General features: G+C 44.5%; 1 protein-coding gene across 2 annotated transcripts in view; it reads left to right on the plus strand.

Annotated features, from left to right (window-relative positions):
• The first annotated feature begins 9355 nt into the window (after positions 1-9355).
• Positions 9356-18711, plus strand: part of RNF13 (ring finger protein 13) — a 129129-nt gene continuing 119773 nt past the window's right edge. The window contains exon 1 of one of the 2 annotated variants that reach the window (XM_063442520.1): positions 9356-9544. The gene's annotated coding sequence lies outside the window, so the exon portion shown is untranslated. The remainder of the gene's footprint in view (positions 9545-18711) is intronic. The other variant, XM_063442519.1, reaches the window with a different exon arrangement.

Here is an 18711-nt window from a genome sequence, read left to right on the forward strand (position 1 = left end):
CAGTCTGACAGCTGCTGTGCCAGTGATTTTGCTAACTAGCCTGTTTTACACCAGTCCTACACCTGCCTAGGGCAAGCATAGGATGTTTGGATTATTTACCCACATAATTAACTCAAACTATCTAGAAAATAGAAAACAACGTTGCAAGGTTTATGCATCTCTCCTTAGAGTTTTCTACAATCGCATAACTGATTAAATACAGACACTAGCAAGTGATATTTTCGCATAACTTTCAACAAGCACTATACATTTTTAACATCACTTCTAATAAATCAAGCCCATTATCCTTTTTTTTTAAATTAATTTTCAAGATAAAATCAGAAAGTAGTTATAGCAGCAGCAAACTGCCCCATAAGGTACTAGATGTTTACTTCCTTGAATGTGGTGTTGTGGTCTTTTAACAAATAGATTAGATTTCATTACATTGGCGTGATTGCCTAATGTGTCTTAAACTAGCAATTCAAGATTTGGTGCAGCAATTTTAAATCACCTTGGTTATATTTAAAAATGTTTGAATATTCTGTCTGTCTGTCGGTCTGTCTGTCTGTCTATCAGTCCTCCTGTTAAATAACAGAAACAGAACAGAATAATCCTTCTTACTTCTATGGTTTGAGATTTATTTAGTAAATGGGATGGTCACTGTTTTCCAAAGCTACTTTTTGTAAGGCGTTTCATTAAGGAACTTGATAAACGCAATAGTTATATATTTGTTTCTTTATCTCAGAAGTAGAGTGCTTATCTCCATAGCTAGGAAACACTGAGTTGCAAACACAGCTGCAATCTATTCTTCACTGAAAGTTTATTGTATTCTCTTCCACTCATACACACCTCACTTTGTGCATAACGGACTGTTACAAATGACATTTCCTTGGAATACAATTGTAATTCCATCCTTTATTATTTAGTTGGAGTTTGATTCATCTTGTTGCCAACCTCCTCCCTACTAACCGGCTCAGTTGTTATTCTACGAGGCTAAGTTCTTGTCCCCTTTTAGTCTCCATTTATACCGGCTCGCCTTATTAGCTCTTTTGGATTTCAATGCCATCTGTATACTGATGATACCTAGATTTACCTGATTTCCTCTGACCTCTCCCCAGCCCTCCATTTCTTCAGTTTCTAATTGGATACCTTCTCCTTGTCATGACATGAAGGGGTGCTGCCCTGAGACAGCACTATCCCTTTAAATGTGGTAACCCAATTTGCAAGGAATAAATGCCAGGACACAATAGAGTAAATCAAGATGTATATTAAAGAGAACCAAAATACAAAAGGATAACAAAAACAATATATATATATATACATATATATATATATATATATATATATGCAATGCCACAGAACAATAATATTTACAATAACTTAGAATTAGCACGACTAGTTCAGGCAGAATACACTAAACAGTCCTTTGGTATAAGGTATATACTTGGGCAGGATTGTGCAGCCACCACAAGAAAACAGTAGGACACAGATCCAGAGCCACGAGACAAAAATACTGACACCAGGAAGCAAGGCCAGAAGCAAGAAAAACAGACAAGGCCGCAGGGTCAGGATCACCGGTAATAAGTCAGAGGACAGGAACACTGAACCAGAACACAGGATCGGAGGACACAGGAACGCAGGACCAGGACGACATGGGAACGCAGGACCAGGACGACATGGGAACACAGGACCAGGACGACACAGGAACGCAGGACCAGGACGACACGGGAACGCAGGACCAGGAGGACACGGGAACGCAGGACCAGGAGGACACGGGAACACAAGACCAAGAAGACACGAGAATACAGGACCAGGAAACGCAGAAAACTGGATTGAGAGTCAGAATCACAGGAATCAGGAAACAATGATCTGACAAGGAGTGAGGGGTGAACCCAAACTATAAAGGTGTTAAACCAGGTGAAGTGCTAATGAAAAGAAATCAGGAACAGTGGCAAACAGTGATAGTGGTGAGTATGGGTACTGCACAAAAGCATATCAACTAAGGAGTGAATCGTGACACTCCTCCTCTTTCCCCCTTTAAATATTCCACCTCTACCTCCCTACAGGTCAATGGATGACTTATAACTGCTTACTGCCTCGGAGTTACTTTTGCCTCCGGTCCTTCTTTGTTCTGCACTCATCCAGCCTTTTTCCAAATCAAATCCCACCTTAAAGGGGATATTTGGACATTTAGGCCGAGTAGTCTGCACGGAGTTAAATTAATAACAGCAGATAACAAAAAATACCACACCTCGGCAGTTTCTTACTTTGTGAAGTGAAAAGTCTTATTGCCACTGAACCAAGTACAAAGAGATGAACAATGTTTCAGCCACAAATGTCACTAATCTTACCCGTTGATACTGCTCATATTGCCCATAAGTAAATCATTTTGTAAAGATAAGGGCGGCCATTAAAGTTCTTGGAGGTCCTTACAAGCCCAGAAACATAACCCCACAAAACACAGGCTACCATACAGATATACTCTAGAGAGAGATGCACATTCATATACACAAAAACACAGACACATATATTGCACACAATCTCACGGGTTACACACAGAAACAAACACAGGTACACACAGTTACAGATGCACACTGCTTGACATACACACACCAATACATGCTACCAGACACACACACACACACACACACAAAACGTTTTGCTAAACATACACACAATACCACTGATAAATATAAACAAACTGCTACACACACCCACACTCTATATTATACAGGGAGTGCAGAATTATTAGGCAAATGAGTATTTTGACCACATCATCCTCTTTATGCATGTTGTCTTACTCCAAGCTGTATAGGCTCGAAATCCTACTACCAATTAAGCATATTAGGTGATGTGCATCTCTGTAATGAGAAGGGGTGTGGTCTAATGACATCAACACCCTATATCAGGTGTGCAAAATTATTAGGCAACTTCCTTTCCTTTGGCAAAATGGGTCAAAAGAAGGACTTGACAGGCTCAGAAAAGTCAAAAATAGTGAGATATCTTGCAGAGGGATGCAGCACTCTTAAAATTGCAAAGCTTCTGAAGCGTGATCATCGAACAATCAAGCATTTCATTCAAAAGAGTCAACAGGGTCGCAAGAAGCGTGTGGAAAAACCAAGGCGCAAAATAACTGCCCATGAACTGAGAAAAGTCAAGCGTGCAGCTGCCAAGATGCCACTTGCCACCAGTTTGGCCATATTTCAGAGCTGCAACATCACTGGAGTGCCCAAAAGCACAAGGTGTGCAATACTCAAAGACATGGCCAAGGTAAGAAAGGCTGAAAGACGACCACCACTGAACACGACACACAAGCTCAAACGTCAAGACTGGGCCAAGAAATATCTCAAGACTGATTTTTCTAAGGTTTTATGGACTGATGAAATGAGAGTGAGTCTTGATGGGCCAGATGGATGGGCCCGTGGCTGGATTGGTAAAGGGCAGAGAGCTCCAGTCCGACTCAGACGCCAGCAAGGTGGAGGTGGAGTACTGGTTTGGGCTGGTATCATCAAAGATGAGCTTGTGGGGCCTTTTCGAGTTGAGGATGGAGTCAAGCTCAACTCCCAGTCCTACTGCCAGTTTCTGGAAGACACCTTCTTCAAGCAGTGGTACAGGAAGAAGTCTGCATCCTTCAAGAAAAACATGATTTTCATGCAGGACAATGCTCCATCACACGCGTCCAAGTACTCCACAGCGTGGCTGGCAAGAAAGGGTATAAAAGAAGAAAATCTAATGACATGGCCTCCTTGTTCACCTGATCTGAACCCCATTGAGAACCTGTGGTCCATCATCAAATGTGAGATTTACAAGGAGAGAAAACAGTACACCTCTCTGAACAGTGTCTGGGAGGCTGTGGTTGCTTCGGCACGCAATGTTGATGGTGAACAGATCAAAACACTGACAGAATCCATGGATGGCAGGCTTTTGAGTGTCCTTGCAAAGAAAGGTGGCTATATTGGTCACTGATTTGTTTTTGAATGTCAGAAATGTATATTTGTGAATGTTGAGATGTTATATTGGTTTCACTGGTAAAAATAAATAATTGAAATGGGTATATATTTGTTTTTTGTTAAGTTGCCTAATAATTATGCACAGTAATAGTCACCTGCACACACAGATATCACCCTAAAATAGCTAAAACTAAAAACAAACTAAAAACTACTTCCAAAAATATTCAGCTTTGATATTAATGAGTTTTTTGGGTTAATTGAGAACATGGTTGTTGTTCAATAATAAAATTAATCCTCAAAAATACAACTTGCCTAATAATTCTGCACTCCCTGTACATGTATAAATTGTTGAACGCACACACCTAGCTACATTGACATACATTACCACACATATTACTGCTACATACATAAAATACTACACAAAATGCCATATAGTAACTATATATATTGTATATGTGTGTAAAAGGGTGTGTTTGGTAAGTCTTGTAGGGTGTTTCCATTATTCAGTGGTGCAAGGAAGGACAAGGCTCATTGATGCACGTGGGGAGCGAAGGATCACATAGAAGAGCTACTGTAGCTTAAAGGAACACTATAGGGTCAGGAACACAAACATGTTTTCCTGACCTTATAGTGTTAAACCCACCGTTTAGGTGACTTGTCCCCCCTCAGCCCCTTTAGAAAAGTTGAAAACTCACCTTATTTCCATTGCTGAGCGGGTCTGCTGGCGCTGGCACCGCCTCCAAGATGACATAATCAGAATTGCTGATTTTTAGCCAATCCCATGCTTTCCCATTGGGAAAGCATGGGATTGGCTAAAATAGGCAAGGAAGCGGGGTGGGAGCGGCCAATCAGCAATTCTTCATAGAGATGCATTGAATCAATGCATCTCTATGAGGAAAATTCAGCGTCCCCATGCAGAGCGTGGAGACGCTGAATGGCAGAGCTGCCTACCGTGCAGCATTGAGCGAGGAAACATCTCCAGTGGCCATCAGAAAAGTGGTCACTTGGAGGTGTCCCTAGGGGCAATGTAAACACTGCCTTTTCTCTGAAACGGCAGTGTTTGCATGAAAATGCGTGAAGGCAATGATTATACTCCCCAGAACAACTACATTAAGTTGCAGTTGTTCTGGTGACTATAGTGTCCCTTTAAATTGTTGAAAAATGTAATGCTGGCCATGATAAAAAGGTATCAGAACACACAGTGCATCACAGTTTTCTGTTTAAGGGGCTGTATAGCCAAAGACCAATCAGAGTGCCTATGATGACCCCTATCCATTGCCGAAAGCGCCTCAGAATGTGAATGTCAGAACTGAAACATGGAGCAATGGCAGAAAGTTGCCTTGTCTGTTAATCATATTTTATTTTAGATCAGCTGGATGGCATTTTTTAGATACATAAATGAGAAAAGGAAAGTAAAACAAGGATTAGTTAGATTAAAAACAAAAGAAGGGGGGGGCGGAGCTTGACAGCCGAGCCGAACGGCCGCATAGACTGAGAGCTCCGCAGCAAAAAACGAGAAAAACGAAAACATAACCGGGCTGCAAGCCCTCAAACCGTAAAAACGACTCTATATAACCCCCTGCGAGCCATGGGGCGAAAAACGAAGAAAATACCCAAAGAAAAACCCATTCCGGGACTCACAATTGGTGATATGTGGAGACAGGCCCGCGTGGTAAATGAGGCCAATATGGCGGCGCTTCACGGAGGCTGCTCCGATTTTTCGGATGATCTATCTGGGGAGGAGAGCCTATCAGCCCCCACACGGAGTGAGCCGATACAGCCGACTAACGGCAACCCAGACACCGCTCCGGTGACTATTGCGGTCCTCACGAGGCTACTTGCGGGCCACCACAAAGACTTGCGTGAGGATATCACGGCCCTAAGAGGCGACCTGAAGGGTCTGACAACCCGCCTAAATGCACTCGAATGCACAACCGGCACCAACACCCAGGAACTGGGGGAACTTAAACAGGCTGTCCGAGACCTCAAACGGCAGCAAAAGTTACACGAGCATCGGATGGCGGAGCAGGAGGACGCCGGGAGGCGAGATAATTTGAAACTCAGAGGGATCTCTGAAACGATCCCCGATACAGAGCTACCACAGATGACCCAGCGTTTACTCGCCACTATACTGCCACCTGCAAAGGCTCACAAGATGGCCCTCACTACCATTTTTAGAATCCCAAAACCACCTACGGCGCCAACCGAAGCCACGCGAGATGTTATACTAGCATTCCAAGACAGGAGGGACAAAATGGCGGTCCTGGCTGCCTTGAGGGGCAAGACACCACACCGATTTGAAGGGATGGCGGTGAGTTTCTTTACCGACCTATCGAGAAACACCCTGGCCTGGCGACGTTCCCTCCAGCCTCTCACCACACTTCTCCGCCAGCGGGAGCTCAAATACAGGTGGCAGACGACACACGTCCTCACTGTGCAGCTGGGACCAGACTCCCACAGGATCCGGGAATTGGAAGACGCAGCCCCGCTCCTGCAGGCGCTAGGGCTGCCATCAGACACCCTCAATCCGGCAGGCCTTGAGAGGGCAACTACCCACCAACTCTCGTGGGACCCGGAGAGATCCATCCCGTTCGTGCCAACAGGTGGCACGCCTGACCCGTACGTGGCACTCACCACCTGAAGGAATACGCGGCACCAGGCGGAACAGAACTACCGATCTGCAACTCAGCCTGCCTCACTGAAACCTCCTCCTGATGAGAGACTTTGCAATTGGGACTCTAGTTTCAAGGACTCTAACGGACACTCCGAACGGGCCATAACTCCGACTCCAAACTACCACCATACTCCAGATAACACAAGCACCTAACCATGACCTTCACCCCCCCCCCACACACTAACAATAGGACACAGGACCCCCCCCCCTTCTCGCCCCACCTACCGACGATGCACAGTAGGGTTCCCCCATTAATCATGCCGCCTCTCCTGCGCTACATATCACTCACGATAGCAGTTTTGGCTTAAAAATCTTCTTCCTCACAAGGAACGATGACCCCAAGAAGGCCCCACTATTATTGAGCTTGAGTAGGCCAACATGTCCCCTACCATGTATAGGGCTCTCTTAACCAGATGTTCACCCGCTGTCACACAACATACCAGTAATCTAGCGTTATACAAAAGCGACACACAATGCCACTAGCCTAACACAAAGCATGCCACCCTAGAACAAGCTCAGTTCAGCTAAAAGGTACCTATGACCAGACAACACAAATAATGTCAGCCTGCTAAACAGCGTGTTCTCTGCTTCTTGTTTTTAACTTTGACACCCGAGGTATATCATCCGATGTTTTAATGTTTTAATGTTCCGCCTAACCGTTTGCCATATTATGCTACTGTAATGCCAACTCATATAAAAATGTACCACCTCTCCAATCCCCCCCAAAAAAGAAACGTACACCAGGTATATATGTCTAGATGAGTGGTCCACAGCCTATATCTTGTTCTAAGAGCGTAACTCAGACATATCACTCTACCACTAGATAAATGCTTAACAGAGTCTACTTGCTAAATAAGGTATAATTAACGGTAACCTCAAAGATCCAAAGTAGATCTGGATCAGACACCCAAATAATGGTTGTATTCTGTTTCTCAATATGTCATGTGGACACTTTTAAAGATCCCCAGAAGCTTGATAGAGGTTAATAGGGCAATCATGCTCTCATTGAGGGATCCTCATAATTGCAGATAACCCCAACATAGCATGTTCCCCTTAGGTGCCAATTAGCCTGTCAACTTAAGCTACCATGCTGTAGTTGAACTCTGACTTTTCTCCCTAGTTTTTAATATACCAGATAGCCATCTCTAACACGTTTAACACCCTTTGAACAGGCTCATACCTTTAAAGACATAAGCTTGTTGACCCTACTATGACACACTACAATAGACAGACTAACTTAGCTCGCACTGTGCCTACATTTCGTATAGCATATTCCTAGTACTATAACTGTTACGTGAACAGTAGTTACGTATCTATCATTTCTCACCTTCTTTATTTTGTTAATTTCACGTACTAGCTAACCAAGCGTATATTGAACTGTCTAAACCCTATAAAATCATGGCAGTCCCTCCTGGGAGTGTGCCCTAAACGAAGCGGATACCTTTACCTTGTTTCACCCCTGTAGTAACGCTTCTCTTAATCGTACTCTGCGAAGCAAATGCCGTAACGATTAACATACCCCTAAATCATAAGCGCACTATAACGAAAGTTATATCTCCCATGTATATAACCTATAGACTTCTAACGTTGAACCAGTTATACCTGTTAAAAAAGTGCAAGGTAACTATGCTACTGCCTTATATGTATATGTATATGCATGCAAGTATGAACGCTGTTGTGGCGTCCTGAAAATGATATTATACTCACCTGCACAAAAATTTCAAAAATAAAGAATTTAATAAAAACAAAAGAAGGAAGGTATGTAGAAGAGGATAACGGTCTAGCTGACTGCCTCAATGAATATTTATGTTCAGTATTTACAGATGAAAATGAAGGAGAGGGACTTCAGTTAAGAAAAAGGACAAATGGGTCATTTGTTACATGTGAGTTTACAAAGGAAGAGGTTCTATTTCAACTGTCAAAATGCTTTCCTATGGGGATTCCAGCGACACTTTCCTATGGGGATTCCGGCGACGCACGGAAGTCCCTCTAGTGGCTGTCTAATAGACAGCCACTAGAGGAAGACTTAACCCTGCAAGGTAATTATTGCAGTTTATAAAAACTGCAATAATTACACTTGCAGGGTTAAGGGTGGTGGGAGTTGGCACCAAGACCACTCCAATGGGCATAAGTGGTATATGGGTGCATGGAGTGTCCCTTTAAGCTAAATATGTTTTGGTGACTATGGTGTCCCTTTAAAAGGACACAATAGGAAATGATTCCCACATTTTTAAAATGTGAAACAAAAAAACAAAAAAAAACAAAAAAGAATGAAAAGTTCACAGTTCTGCTTGGTCACAACTCAGCTCTCTCTGGGACATACCTCACACAAATGGTACAACATTGATATTTAAAGGAGGATGTAAATGCATATCAATATCAAACAGTAATGCTACATTAACTTTTAGTACATCATGCTATCTTATTACCTAACTGGATAGTACTAACTCTGTTTAAATATTTTATCTTTTTTTTTTTTGCAAGAAACTGTAACAATTATTAATTTTAGTTTTAAAAAAATAATGTCAAACCATATCTTTAAGCTGGCTTTGTTGTCATTAGTTGTGTGTAACAGCTTGTTAATAAAGTGTCAGCACCGCTATGTGCCCTTCCCTATTCCCTGCATTTAGGGAGACACCCCCAGTGTGTGCCCAGCCCTCCCCTCTGATGCTCTATACACAGTCACATGCACAGCAGGCATTGCACACACCTCCCTCACTACATGGGGAGAGAACGCTGACTGACAGCCCGCGCAGCCAATCACAACCTCCCACAGCATCGCCGCAGCCAATCAGAAGGCCGGGCGACTAGTAGTCCTAGTCTCTGCTGGCTGTCTCCCTGGCCCATCGCTGTTTCGGGTAATGAGAGGTCGGGGTGTCCATGGCTGCCTGCTAGCTGGATGTCACGCCGGTACCGGAAGCTTGTGCCCTGACTCCAGCAGGTAAAGTCGGCAGTGGCTGCTGGTGGTTTCTGTTTCCAGAGGCTGACATTGTGATTGCCCTCACTGTGACAGACAGGGATGATACTCACATGATGTGGGTGTTTGGGTATAATGGTCCTGACATGGGCCTCCCTCAATCACTGACTAATTACCCCCACACACCCTCTACTCCCTCCTGGACACACTGTCTGAATAATCAGCCTTGGTCGCAGGCAATAGGCAAAAGCAGCAGGGACTGGCCCCAAGAGCTTGCAATCAAAGTCAAGTTTGCATTGCTGTGTATAATCTTTACCTAAAACACTTGTAGTAGTCACAAGGCTATATAGTCCCATTGAGGAGATATCATCAGACTGTATGTTACTAAACTAGAGGCCTGGTTATCCCACTAACAGTATTATTTTTATTTTAAGGTGTTTTTTTTTTTTTTTTAACATTGGACTGTGTGATAATGATTCTGTTTAATGGCATGCCCCAGAGAAAAACTGTCATATTTTTAACATATTTTTCTTGGAATGCAAGACTTTAACTAACTGCATTTTGTATTTTTGGAGAGTGTCCATTAATGGCCTTGGGATATTAAAAATGATGAGCTACTTTTCTTTGGTGCATTAAAATAAGCTAGTTTGGGGCTGAAGCACATGTTTGTGTCTGTAATGCACTTTAAATGGACTAATACATATGTTGGCTCAGTAAGAGCAGTTGTATTGATACGTGCAAGCCCAATATAGCACATGCAATGACTAGACTCAAAACAGATTGGATTTAACTTCAAACTGGTCTTGGGTATATTTATTATCTATCATTTATTAGAAACCTGTGTACAACATATTGATGTTCTTTTGAGCACAGCGCTTCTTTTCAATGGGTGTTTTTCACTTCTGCCTGTAGGATGATGCATGGTAGTCGCTGTATTAAAAATGTCAAAGCACTTGACCACAAGGGATGCATTTACCTGTTAGATGTTTCCAGGTATGGTGGAGATGAAATTACCCATTCACCAATACTCATTTTGGTAATGTGGCCTAAAATTAGCAGTTACTATTTCCTGAGGGTCTAGGGCCAGAGAGCACCAGTGGTCTGAATGAAAGTGGGCCTCTGATAGCAGGGCTTATTATGGTGGTTTACTAACCACCCGATTGTAGTGAATTGAAAGACAATGCAGTAGTGAGGCAATCACTCTGTGGCTATAGTAGATTTGGAATCTTTCTCCAAATCTGCACTTTTTGCCCAAATTTTGAAGTTTGGTTTTCAGTACACAAAAATGTGGTGAATTAACACCTATGTAATTACAGAAGGACATTAGTGGGAAGTCGTATCTTGACTTTCTGTATTCACTAGTTGGATATTGAGCTGATCAGTACTAATAGATTCACCTGCAAACTCATTCAAATTCACACTGTTTAAAGTGCTTTGGGGGTCTGGAGTGTCCTTTTAGCTTGTTGAAGTGCTTTATGTACGAAGAGGGCATCTTCCTCCCTTTTTATTTTTGTGTATTTTATTCATTTTTTTTTAAAGCACACATTTTCAGTAGAAATTGGCAATTTTATATATTAACCTGGTTACACCCCTTTGGCTTTCAAATAGACAGCAGGTCCTGTTACTTTCTGGTTTGGTTACCTCAGTGGAGCTAACTGGAGAGGCAGCAATTGCCCCTGCCTTGCAAAGACTTCTCATTGAGCTGCATTGAGAAGTCTGTGATTGGACCGCTACTAGAAGTCTGGGAGGGGTTGCAAAAACAGCACGCACTAGAACTGCAACTTTTGAAAGCGATTTTAGGTATACTTTCAATGGTAAAAATGCATAATTAAATTTTTGCATGTTTTCAGTAAGCTTTGTCTGTGTAGGACAATAGTTTTGCGCCAACCCGCTTTTTATACTGTTTTTTCAATTTTTTTTTTATTTTGCTAGTGGTAAATGCACTGGGCCACCTCCTCTAATGGAACATGTGACTTTACTCTTGCAACCAAATATTGTAGATACGTGACAGAAAATGGCATATTTTAATTCTGTTTAGTGAAATTAGCCCATTCGTATACATAAAATTCCTAAAGTGCAGCAGATTTACACTCTAATTAAAACGATGTTCTCAATCACAGCTCTCATGTGTCGAGATAGCTAGGGTTAGCGGTGATTGATTATTGCTTTAAATTGTAGTGTAAGGGATATATACAGCATTCTGAGATTGAGACAGATGCTAGTACATATGTGTGTGTGTCTCTTTTTTAGGTTCATTTTTGCCAGTCTCTCAGTACTTCCTGCAGTCTAGCTCTTGTTTTCTTCCTCTTTATAACTCCATGAAGCCCTATGAAGGGTTAAATGTTAAAGGGTTTATAAAATACCCCTTCCTGTCTCACTGGAGATTCTTGGCTGATATCAGCATATCTGATGGCTAGTGTAGGAACTCACCTATTGAGGCTTGCCTTGACGTGGCTGGTGAGCTTATATATTCAAATGGCCATTGGAATAAAACTAAAGAGCCTCCATTTTGTTTAAATGCAAATCGGGATTTAGGCCAGAGCGCAGGTAACATTCTTTTTGTTATAACTCCATGAATACCCGACCATCAATAATCATTGTGCAAGAAGTTCAAGCTGTCTTGTGTGTCTAAAGGACCACTCTAGTGCCAGGAAAGCATACTCGTTTTCCTGGCACTAGAGTGCCCTGAGGGTGCCCCCACCCTCAGGGACCCACTCCCGTCCGGCTCTGGAAAGGGGTAAAAACTTACCTTTTTCCAGCGCTGGGCGGGGAGCTCTCCTCCTCCTCTCTGCCTCCGTTCCTCCCCGTCGGCTGAATGCGCACGCGCGGCAAGAGCTGCGCGCGCATTCAGCCGGTCACATAGGAAAGCATTCATAATGCTTTCCTATGGACGCTTGCGTGCTCTCACTGTGATTTTCACAGTGAGAATCACGCAAGCGCCTCTAGCGGCTGTCAGTGAGACAGCCACTAGAGGATTAGGGGGAAGGCTTAACTAATTGATAAACATAGCAGTTTCTCTGAAACTGCTATGTTTATAAAACAATTAGTTAACCCTAGCTGGACCTGGCACCCAGACCACTTCATTAAGCTGAAGTGGTCTGGGTGCCTAGAGTGGTCCTTTAAGGGAAACGTATTTTTGAGAACTTAACAGTTGGAAGGCATCATAGTATTTGGTTTAGGGGGCTGTCAGTATATTATCTTTTTATTTTATTCTATTCCTGCCATTTACTCCATGCATACCTACATCTCCTCCCTACTTCCCTTCTAATAAGGAAGCAACACACCAATTTCAAAGGCTGGGTAGAAATCAAGGTACTCATAGATGTAATTTATCATGCATTCGGTATAGGAAACTAGAATTGGTGGTTCTTGATTATTCTAGTTTGTGTAGTATGGATTCTGATGTCCCAGTGTATTCTTTGTTCATTGTTCGCTGATTGACGGCTACTCAGTTTGTTTTTGTAGTTTTATTTCTTAATTTATTTATTTTTAAATTTACCATCCTCCCACCTTCATATAAAAACCATAGACCAGTTTGCAACAGGTTTTAAATTTTAGTGACTGCCAGTTGTAATGGGTGTCTACTTCCTAAAATCATATTTAGATATACAAAAGTTATTCTGTACTGCCCTTTTTTTTGACAATCTTTTTTTTTAATTTTTATTTTCATTTTACGTTGTACATAAATGTTAGTAAGGAAAGATTCAAAACAACGATGGCAAACAAAGTTATTGTGATTATTACAACACTAAGAGCAGTACACGAGTGTTCAGTCAAACCATGGGAAGATACAAGTAGGCACTAAGAGTGCGCGTTCAAGTAAAATTATCAACTGCTATAAGTGGGTGATCATACGTTGCGATATTGGGTGGTGCAGAAGTGTGGCTAGTCTCACGTGGAAACCCACTTAATTACCGACAGGGCTGCCTGGTGTCATGTTGGCTTTCTAGTGATTTGTTTTTGTACCCTGTCCTTCCCATGGGTGGCTATTATCTTACCCGCAGTGTTTTAGCAAGGAAATAACTATGGCCTCAATTCAAGTCCATTGACCGAGAGTTGTCAGGAAACCTTTAATGCGTTGCAACTGGATTTAAAGGAACACTATAGTCACCTAAATTACTTTAGCTAAATGAAGCAGTTTTAGTGTATAGATCATTCCCCTGCAATTTCACTGCTCAATTCACTGTCATTTAGGAGTGAAATCACTTTGTTTCTGTTTATGCAGCCCTAGCCACACCTCCCCTGGCTATGATTGACCGAGCAGGCATGAAAAAAAAAACTGGTTTCACTTTCAAACAGATGTAATTTACCTTAAATAATTGTATCTCAATCTCTAAATTGAACTTTAATCACATACAGGAGGCTCTTGCAGGGTCTAGCAAGCTATTAACATAGCAGGGGATAAGAAAATCTTAATTAAACAGAACTTGCCATAAAGAAAGCCTAAATAGGGCTCTCTTTACAGGAAGTGTTTATGGAAGGCTGTGCAAGTCACATGCAGGGAAGTGTGACTAGGGTTCATAAACAAAGGGATTTAACTCCTAAATGGCAGAAGATTGAGCAGTGAGGCTGCAGGAGCATGTTCTATACACCAAAACTGCTTCATTAAAGGACCACTCTAGGCACCCAGACCACTTCAGCTTAATGAAGTGGTCTGGGTGCCAGGTCCAGCTAGGGTTAACCCATTTTTTCATAAACATAGCAGTTTCAGAGAAACTGCTATGTTTATGAATGGGTTAAGCCTTCCCCCTATGTCCTCTAGTGGCTGTCTCATTGACAGCCGCTAGAGGCGCTTGCGTGCTTCTCACTGTGATTTTCACAGTGAGAGCACGCCAGCGTCCATAGGAAAGCATTATGAATGCTTTCCTATGTGACCGGCTGAATGCGCGCGCAGCTCTTGCCGCGCGTGCGCATTCAGCCGACGGGGAGGAGAAGAGGAGGATCGGAGGAGGAGAGCAGGAGGAGAGCTCTCCGCCCAGCGCTGGAAAAAGGTAAGATTTAACCCCTTTCCCCTTTCCAGAGCCGGGCGGGAGGGGGACCCTGAGGGTGGGGGCACCCTCAGGGCACTCTAGTGCCAGGAAAACGAGTATGCTTTCCTGGCACTAGAGTGGTCCTTTAAGCTAAAGTTGTTCAAGTGACTATAGTGTCCCTTTAAAGACCTCTGAAAGTCTAGCTGTGTAACTCAATAAACGTGTTGGCCGCTCATGTCAGATCGTCTACCCAATGTGCTGAAGAAGCACACCCATTGGTCCACTTTGCATGATGGGGGGGTCTATAGTGATGAGTTTGACTCCCACATTTACATAATGTAGACCTTAAGAGGTAAGAGTCTGTCAGACCTGTATTATGGGACTGAACCGGTCAAGGTCTGGCATCAGGCGTCTATCTGGTACGCACCGGCAGGGCCAACATAACCTGTGGTGCTATTCGTAAACCCTGTGAGGGCAATTATAGGGAGTGCACTGGGGGGGGGGTATTAAGTGGGTCCCGGGTTAGACCCTGACGACTACTTGTGTCGGTCATAAGCTCTTTACTCTGTACCGCAGGGCCCACACGGTGGCCCTGCAGGGGCCCAGTGTGCCGGTCTCCCGCGGTTCTGCGGGCCCCAGCCGGGTCCAGCGCGTGAGGCTCCAGCTCAGGGTTAGGCGCCAGGTTTGGTGTGGGCCCTCGAGTCTATCTAGGGGTATGGTTTTGCGGATGGTCTCGTCTTCATCCCTTTGGTTATGTCATGGAGTGTGATGTAGGGTACGTCTTATGTGGACAGCCTGTCCGTCCCTGTTTCAGGGTTCTGAAACACACTGTATTTGTGTGTGTGCACACCTACTTGCAGTATCTTGCTAGAGAAGAGCGTGGCCAGCGAGGCGGTCAGTGGGTCTGTCCTCAACTGGTCTGCCTCCCTAACCAGTCTCCCATCTCTTCGTCCAAAGGTGGGGGGGAGAATCGGTCGCACCCTGTATCTCTGTCTCCGTGGTGGGTTCGGGGGGGCAATTACCTATTCAAGGCGGAGAGCGTGTAGAGGTCAGCGGTGAAAGGGTAGGGGTGGCTTGCAACTCGGGGCGTGCAACGCTCGGTTCGGCTCCTGAAGACCTGCGTGCCATGTAGTCAATCCAGGGGCCCCATAGTCGCGAGCATTGCTCTCCTGTGCCGTGTAGGTCTACCGTGAGGCTTTCCATGTTAAAGATTTCTTCCACCTTCTCTGTCCACTCCGACACCGTCAGCACCAGCTGCGATTTCCATTTGGTAGTCTGTGCTGCCCTTTTAAATGCAGGCTGATGCAATTTCTTTCTGTGACATCTTAACTCACAAAATAGGGTTTTCCCTGATGTTGTAGAACTTAATAATTCTTTTCCAGTCTTATTATTAGGGCAACATATGATTGTTAGCTTTTTCAACATTTTGGAATCTGCGCTTTGACACCATCTAGTATAGAAGAGTGCAATATCTTGCTTCACCCTTCAATTATGACATGCGCACGGTTATTCACTTAAGTGTGAGTTGTCAGGAATTCAAAGTGAATTTCAATGTTTAAAGCGGCACTGTCATGCCGAACTTACCTTTCCTCAATCTCTTCCTCTTCTCCCCCTCTCTCGGGATCTGTTCTTCTTTTCTTCCTGTCTTCTTTAGTTTTCTTTAAAATCATAAGACAAAGTAGGGACTCTTTGTCTTATGGAGGATTCCTCCGCTTGACCAGCTCTGACCAGCGGAGGAGCAAAGTGTGCTTCATTTCCGCTGGTCAGAGCAATTTTCCCATGATCCCTAGCATTCCTCCCTGTTCCCACAATGCTTCCTGTCAGTACTGCCGAACGTCCTGTCACTTAGACAGAACGCCGGCAAAACTGCCGAATTGCATCCTAACAGAATGAGAACAGTTTCTCCATTGGTGTTAGGATGCAATTCGGTACTTTGTTCGTATCGGAATTTTATTCTAATGAATGAAACTCCGATCCTATTCATTGCCGCGGCTGCATCTTGCAGCCGCTTAGTAGATAACTACCTAATTCCCACGGTATCAGGGAGCTATCTACTAAAAGGCTGAAAGACCTAAACTGGTCTTTCAGCCAACTTTACTAACACTAAGTAAAAATGACTTAGTATTAGTAAATAATATGCCCCTACTCGCTATACCGCGAGTAGGGGCATGTCTAGTAAGCAGTGAGCAGCCTGTGGCTGCTCACTGTAAAAAAAAAACCCCAAAAAACCTAATAAACACTCCTCTCCCCCCTGGCCCCCACCCCTGCGTGGTGGGTGGGGGCCCTAATAAAACAATAAGGGGGGGACCTACTGTCCTCCCCCCCCCCCCGGCCCCCACCCCTGAGCGGTGGGTGGGGGCCCTAATAAAACAATAAGGGGGGGACCTACTGTCCTCCCCCCCCCCCCGGCCCCCACCCCTGAGCAGTGGGTGGGGGCCCTAATAAAACAATAAGGGGGGGACCTATTGTCCTCCCCCCGGCCCCCACCCCTGAGCGGTGGGTGGGGGCCCTAATAAAACAATATGGGGGGGGGACCTATTGTCCTCCCCCCGGCCCCCACCCCTGAGCGGTGGGTAGGGGCCCTAATAAAACAATATGGGGGGGGACCTACTGTCCTCCCCCCCCCGGCCCCCACCCCTGAGTGGTGGGTGGGGGCCCTAATAAAACAATTAGGGGGGGGGCCTATTGTCCTCCCCCCCCGGCCCCCACCCCTGCGCGGTGGGTGGGGGCCCTAATAAAACAATAAGGGGGGGGACCTATTGTCCTCCCCCCGGCCCCCACCCCTGAGCGGTGGGTGGGGGCCCTAATAAAACAATATGGGGGGGGACCTACTGTCCTCCCCCCCCCCCCCGGCCCCCACCCCTGCGCGGTGGGTGGGGGCCCTAATAAAACAATTAGGGGGGGGGACCTATTGTCCTCCCCCCCCGGCCCCCACCCCTGCGCGGTGAGTGGGGGCCCTAAATGAACACCCCCCCCAAAACATTCTATCCCCTACCTACCCCCCTCACCCTAAAAATAGTGAGGGGGGAATAAAATAACTAACCTTGTGCTATTATGGGGGTCCCCCATAGAGTGAGGGGGGGGGGGGGACCTGGGGGCTTATGAAGTGGTGGGGAGCTCTGCTCCCTGCCGCTTCTATAGTTACATACTACAAGGAGGGAGCTGCACGCCGGTAGCTGCCTCCTTGTAATAAACTGAACGAACAAACTAACACTGATACTCAGTGTTAGTTTGTTCATCTGATTTTTTCTATTCATTCATTCGTCTGTCTGATGAATGAATGAACAGATGAAATTCACGTTCGCATGTCCAGGTGTTTCACTGGGCATGTGCGGGAATCTCACAGTCTGTGTAGTGTGGGTAGATGACGTGTCCCACAGGGACTTCACCTACCCACACAAAGATGGCGGCGCCCTGATTAAAGATCGGGGCAGAAGATAAAGAATAAAAAATAGGTAATGTGGGGGGCTTAGGGGCATTTGGGGGTGACTAGGGGGTCGATTGGATGTAGTGGAGGGGGATCTCTGAGCTTAAATGTCAGTGTTTTTATGCAGATGTCAATTTCAGAGTCTTTGAATAATTTGCAAAGACCCCTGAAACTGAGAAATCAGGGGTTGCAGTGTGCTGGGGTGGTGAATCTTGCTTACCTCCTCGCAGCAGTCTCTGTTAAAGCTGCAGAGATATTTGCCACCTGGAGCTTCAGCTGCCAGGAGCCATATCCGTGCTGTACTCTCGCGCATGACCGTGGGATCCATAGACAGCCTAAATCCCACATGGCTGCTGGGATTGGATAAACGTTGACAGAGGAGCTCCTCTTTTGGTCAACCTCAGGCTTTACCATAAGACAAATTGGTCTCTACTTTATGTTATAACTTTTGTGTTGGAATGTCAGTCTTAATTAGTATTTCATAATTTATATGTTTTTATGAAATACTGAAAAGTGACAGATCCTATTTAAAGAGAATCCTAACATCCTGGGATTTTTATCATTTGTTTGTGAGATCTGAAAAATACCGGTAACTTTAAATGTAGAATTCCACACTGCTGTGTTTCGCTCTATGCTGGAATTGAGTGCTGTCGTTTTGGCTACATGTCTATTGTTATATGTCCCTTTCTTTTGTTGAACATATTGTGTGAAGGTAGAGAAAGAAACTTGTTTCTTTTTCTCCAGTTCAATGTGCTGCGTGCCCTGATTGAATTGGATTGTGAAGTCCGTTGCTA

This window comes from Pelobates fuscus, chromosome 2 (genome assembly GCF_036172605.1).
Source record: "Pelobates fuscus isolate aPelFus1 chromosome 2, aPelFus1.pri, whole genome shotgun sequence".
Classification (NCBI taxonomy): domain Eukaryota; kingdom Metazoa; phylum Chordata; class Amphibia; order Anura; family Pelobatidae; genus Pelobates; species Pelobates fuscus.